Consider the following 6006-nt stretch of genomic DNA (forward strand, 5'->3'; position numbering starts at 1 on the left):
CGTCCCTGCACTCAGAGCGCCGAGCTGGGTTCAGCGCTTTGCTGGGACCCTCCTGAAATTCTTGATCATTGTTGATTAAGAACCAAAAAGGTTCCGAATTTTTACTTCGCATGGGGGCCCTGCAAATCGGTAGCGGGCCCAGCCCAGAGCCCCAGGCTCCATATGCCATGGCCCTGCTCCCCAGTTTCCCAAACGCAGCGCCAGCTGTTGGTGGTAGGTGTTTGATCTCCTATTCCGGTTCCCTCTCTCCTCCTGGCTGCGTGGGCTGCCGGCAAACACGGGACAGGGGCCTGCTCTGTAAAAACACGCTTCGGCCACGCACAGCACTTTCCCTGGAGTCTGAAATCAGCGCCTCACCCAGCGCTTAGGACCTTCTGACCAGGCGGGTGGCGTCCCCAGTAAACGAGTGTGCCCCACATCTGGTCCCACCAGCGAGACCTGGGCACACCCGGGGGCTTCCTCCTTCAGCTTCTGCAGCCGCGCCGCCAGAGAGGGGGTGAGCTCCTCGTCTCGGGGACACTCAGCAGAGACTGCAGGCCCCCCCTGGGAGCACTGTGCAGAAGCCACCATCCCCGAGTGGAAAGGGACTTCGGAGAACCTGGGGCGGGGAGGGGTCAGTGACAGTTTCTTTTAGGAGAAGAAAAGAAACACAAAAGTGGGGAGAGGCCAGCAACTGAAATGATGTGAGATGACGGAGAAATTCCTGAGCTGCCCCAGAAGCAGGTGATGTGTTAGAGGAGCCTCAGCCCACCTAGATTACGGTAAACCAGCAGCAGCCAGCATTTATTGAGTGCCTACTGGGTGCTAGTGCCACACTAACTGAGTGCCTACTGGGTGCTAGCGCCACACTGACTGAGTGCCTACTGGGTGCTAGTGCCACACTAACTGAGTGCCTACTGGGTGCTAGCGCCACACGAAGGGTTCACACAGGTCTCACATCATTTGACTGAGTCAGAACTATTATTAAGCCCATTTGATGAGTGAGGCAGGTGAGGGCGCTCACCCCGGGCCCCCAGCTGGCAGGAGGCCGCGAGAGGGTTTGGGCACAGGTCCGGCTCCCTGCAGAGCGGCCTTCGGCACAATTCACAACTAGCAGCAACTCCACTTCCTGGGAGGTGAGGAAAGTTCCAGTTCAGGTCCACTTTCCGCATGTGGGCTTCCCAGAGGATTTGCAGACGGAGCAATCGGATACCTCACTTCAGGGAGATTCTAGCTTCCAATCAGCTTCATTACGCGGATCTGGTCTGAAGAGGCAGGCCGGCTTCAGCCACCTGAGGACTCAGCGTGTGGAAGCGAACACTCCCCCCCTCCCCCCCGCCGCCATGAGGGAGCAGAGGTGTAAGCTCTGCCAGCTCCCGTGCCCCCCCCCCCACGGGACCTCCTTCTCAGAGCTCAGCAGGGTCACCCTGAAACCTGCCTCTCTTTCCACACTAACCTGTGTCCAGGGGGTGTAACCTGGGGTCCACGGGCTGGGTTCAACCCCAGGATGTGTCTCCTGGGTGGCTGTGGGACTTCCGGTTTGGGGACATCCGGCACAAATCCGGACTTCCTTCTGGAGCCGGAGCTCTGGAACCCTAGGCCTTCCCCCTCCTGGCAGCAGCTGGCAGCAGCTGGCCTGTGGCCTCCCGTAAGGACTGGCTCTCTGTCCCGCAGTCCACCATCTCTCCACATGGCCCACCGGCTGGCGGCCCCATAGGCTGCCCGTCAAGGCCCTGCTGGAGTGGCCGAGGGACAGAGGTGGTGCCCTGCCCAGGCCCCCCTGGCACATGCCTTCCCGCTCCCGCGTGGGCGCTGCATCCCCTGCCCTACAGCCCCGGACTGAGGAGGACTGAGCACGAAGGGTTAGGGGTGGCCTTGGCGAGGCTGGGGACCCAGCCACGTGGTCCCTGCTGTGTTTGGGGCCCTCCGGTTAAACCCAAACGCCTTCTGAGAGCTCCGGGCTCTGCCACCATCGTGGCTCGGTGTCCCGCAGGGGTCAGGCCACACACACGGCAGAGGCCTTGTCTCAGGCAGAGGGAAGGGTGGATGCAGAGGCCACTCGGAGGAGATGGGGGAGGCACCCATGGCCCACGGTGCTGGGCTCCCCTCCTCCCCAGGCCCTGACCACAGTCCTGGGCCAGGCCCACCTGCCCCCAGCCAGCAGGGCGGTGTCTGTGGGCCCCTGTTCTTCCCCTGCAGGCGGAGGGATGGGCCATGGCTGAGGCCGGAGGGTCCGAAGCCTGGCCGCTGTCCTCCATGTCTGCCCTGTGGTTCCAAGCCTCCCAGGCAAGTTCCCTGGGTCACGTCTGGGGGGACAGCCCAGTCCAGGGACTCTGAGGACCCTGGGAGCTCTAGACCCGGAGCTGAGGGGCACAGGGCGCCCGGCTGCCCAGCGGCCTTGGGAGGCTCTTGCCCTGGCCGGTGTGTCCGTTTGTCTGTCCATCCTTCCCGGCAAGACATGTTCACCGAGAAAACACGGGGACCCAGGCCTGACTCCGGGGCTATTTCGACGGGAAGAGTGGGGGTTGCTTGTTTTCTAAAGAAATATGAGCAACGGGGCTGGGAGGCCAGGGTGGGGGCTGGGGTGGAGGGACATGTTGCTTCTTGTCCCCAAAAAGTGGGCGATGCCTCAAAGGGCTGAAAGGGTAATGAATTTTCCCTTCAAATGACTTCCCGAATGGGATCCCTCCCGGAGTCAGTCCTGCTCATCAACCCGGAAACTTCTGGAACTTGACATGGGGCTGAGGACATAGCGACGGGCTGGCCGGAGCGGCATGTGGAGCTGGTTTTTGGAGCCTCAGATACGGGTCAGCTTACTCCGTGCACGTGCTGACGGTGCCCGGAGGCCCGGGGCCGCACCTGGCAGCAGATCCAGGGCCAGCGATGCCCACGCTGCTTTCCCAGAGGGCGTGGCGTGAGGCCCCGCACTGAGTTTTCACAGGAGAAAGCATGGTGGCAGCTCCTCTCGTTTCTCCCGGGACCTGGGCTGGGGCTGGGTGCCAAGGGTGACATTTCAGGACACCAGGCGGTGAGTGTCCCTCAGGCTACAGGAGAGCTCGGCACCGAGGCCTGGCTGTTCCGGGAGGAGGCCTGCCTGCTTCCCCCAGCGCATTCTCCCCGGGGCTCCATTCCTGAGCTGCACCTCCTCCCACAGCTCAACCCCAGGTGCTTTCTGGCCCCTGGTCACCGGTGCTGTCAGTCCCAGAGGGGGTGTCACCCTCACTCCATCAAAATCATCAAGACCCTGTCTGTCCGGCGTGGGCAGCCGCCACCCCTCCTGCCCCCGTGCCCTGCTGGCCTTGTCTAAAATGTCCACCTTCCCTTCCCTGCATGTTCCCGGTGCCCTTGCCCGGAAATTACTAGGTCTTGAACCTGACTTTGGCCACTGGTGAACAGGGTCACCACCCAGATTCTATATAAACAAGATAAACATATTGTGATCAAAGATCTTTGCTTCGAGGGAAAGTGTTCACCTTGAAGAGGGAGGAAGTTGTTATGGAAACAGCACAGTTCTGAGTCGGAACCATCCAGGCTCAGTCCCCAGCTCCGCCACGCGGGCACCACGGGCCAGCTCGGGGCCTGGATTCCCAGGTGCAGGGGCCACAGCTCCCCCCGGGGGTCCGCGGAGGAGCCAGGCTGGTGGCAGTTGGCAGGTCTGGCTCACCCCAGGTGCCTTGGCTGTCACGCTCATCGTGTGATGTGAAGGCTCAGGTGCAGGTCGACTACTTTTAGTGTCAGTGCACTGTGTCTCTTCTCATCATGAAGGTCATACACACCGTTCCACCAAATTCAGAGAATCCAGAGGGAGGGAGGGAGAAAGGGAGGGAGGGAGAAAGCAAGCAGTTCCCTCCATCCCCTTTACTTCAAAGCCTTCCACCAGTCCCACTAGGACAGTGGTTCTCAACCTTGGCTGCACATTAGAATCACCTGGGAATCTTTTTAAAATCCTGATTTCTGGGCCTCATCCTCCAGAAATTCTGTTTCTTTGTTACGGGGTGGGGCCACAACATTAGTAACAAAGAAACAGAATTTCCGGAGGATGAGACCCAGAAATCAGGATTTTAAAAAGATTCCCAGGTGATTCTAATGTGCAGCCAAGGTTGAGAACCACTGCCCTACGGTTTGTTTTCACAGCTATAGAAATAGGCCTGCAAATACATTACATTTTAAAAACTTTTCTTTTACATCATTGACTTATTTTAATTTTTTAATATTTTTATTGATTTCAGAGAGGAAAGGAGAGGGAGAGAGAGAGAATCATCAATGATGAGAGAAAATCATCGATTGGCTGCCTCCTGCACGCCCCACACTGGGGATGGGGCCCACAACCCAGGCATGTGCCCTGACCGGGAATTGAACCGTGACCTCCTGGTTCATAGGTGGATGCTCAACCATTGAGCCACACCGGCTGGGCTCATTGACTTATTTTGAAATGGAAACCTGGTGAGGCCCACAGGAGCCTCTGAGGACTAAAGACCTGAGGTGGTGAGCTGATTCCCAGCGACCACACCTGGCCTGCAGCGTCACACGCGGGTGTAACCCACAGCCTTCGCCGCCAAGTCACGAGGACCGTAAGGCTATGACACTGACCATCACGAAGTGCCGGCGATGCACGTTCTCCATCACAAAACCGCCTGAGCCTGCTCCTGCCCCATCTTTCCCATTTGTGTCTTGGTTTAAAAAATAGATTTTAACAGTTTGGGGCGCCTATGTTTAATGTCCGAATTCTGTTGTAGAATCTGCTCAGTCAGGGAGGGGAAAGCAACCATACCCCTCAGGTCTCCTCCGAGGCACCCTCTCCAGCCAGCGGGCCGCGGGGAGGGGTCCAATGGGAGACCGCTGGTGGGGTCCACAGCTCCACGCGCAGGTAAAGCCCTGCCCTCGGAGAGGCTCGCTCACGTTAACCGCCGAGCCCAGCGGCCGGTCCCCTGAACGTGCAGTAGGTGGTAAATCGCACCAGAACCCACGCAGACAGCAGGCAGCGCCGCAGCACAGCTTGGGACCCGTCCGCATGCGTCAGTGGCTGTGTGGGCCCAGAAGCCCAGGAACGGAGGCTCCGGCAGGAGAATCCAGGCCTGGAGTCGAGTCTGAGCTTCACCGGCTCCCAGCTGCGTGACCGAGCAGGTCACTTCTCTCAGCTTCCCCAAATGTGGAGCGGGTGGTGGTGGGGATGGTGGCAACAGTGGCCACCACCTCCCAGGACCATGGTGGGTGGGGGATGCGCGATAGCTCAGAAGTGGCCCAGGTCTGCCCACCCCCGCCAGGGCCTGCTGGTCTCACCACCAAGGAGGAGGCCTCCTCTGGCAGGAAAAGATGCCCCACCCGCCCCTGGTCAGGGCGGCACGGGGACTGGCACATGGGGTCCCAACACTCCAAATGGGGCCACCCGAGCTGGCCCAGGGGCAGGGCTCCTCGGCCCAGTGGGCACAGCGGCCCTTGAGACTAACTCTGCACAGAAACCGCAGGAACCCGGCCACAGGGCGAGGGAAGGAGGCGCACCCCTCACACCCCACTGTCCGCTAGGCCGCCACCGCTGCCAGGCAGCTCGCTCTCGTGGGCCCGGGGTGTCCTGGGGCGCAGCCCGCCTCTGGCCTGCTGGAAGAGAGGAAGAGCCATGTTTGTCTTTGTTTATAAAAAGATAAGTGTTTGTTACAAACATTTGGAAATACAGAAAAGCATACCCAAGAAAACCATCACCCAGGAGATAATTGCTGGATGCATTCTGCTGAAAGTCCTCCTGGTATAATTTCCAAACCACGTGGGTGTAGGTACTGTGTGTGTGTGTGTGAGACCATACTCTAGGTTATTTCAGAATCTTCCTGTTTAATATGCTGGGAGAATTTCATGTCATTAAATATTATTCTCTACAGGGTTTGAAAAATAAAATTTAAATACTAATGAATTTTTATAATCAACTTTATTGAGGAACAATTTCCACGTAGTAAGATCCCTCACTTGCACTGTTGGGTGAGTTCTGACGAATGAGTACTCCCTGTAACCACCACAATCAGGAAAGAAAACATCCAC

This window comes from Myotis brandtii, unplaced genomic scaffold, assembly GCF_000412655.1.
Source record: "Myotis brandtii unplaced genomic scaffold, ASM41265v1 scaffold952, whole genome shotgun sequence".
Lineage (NCBI taxonomy): Eukaryota > Metazoa > Chordata > Mammalia > Chiroptera > Vespertilionidae > Myotis > Myotis brandtii.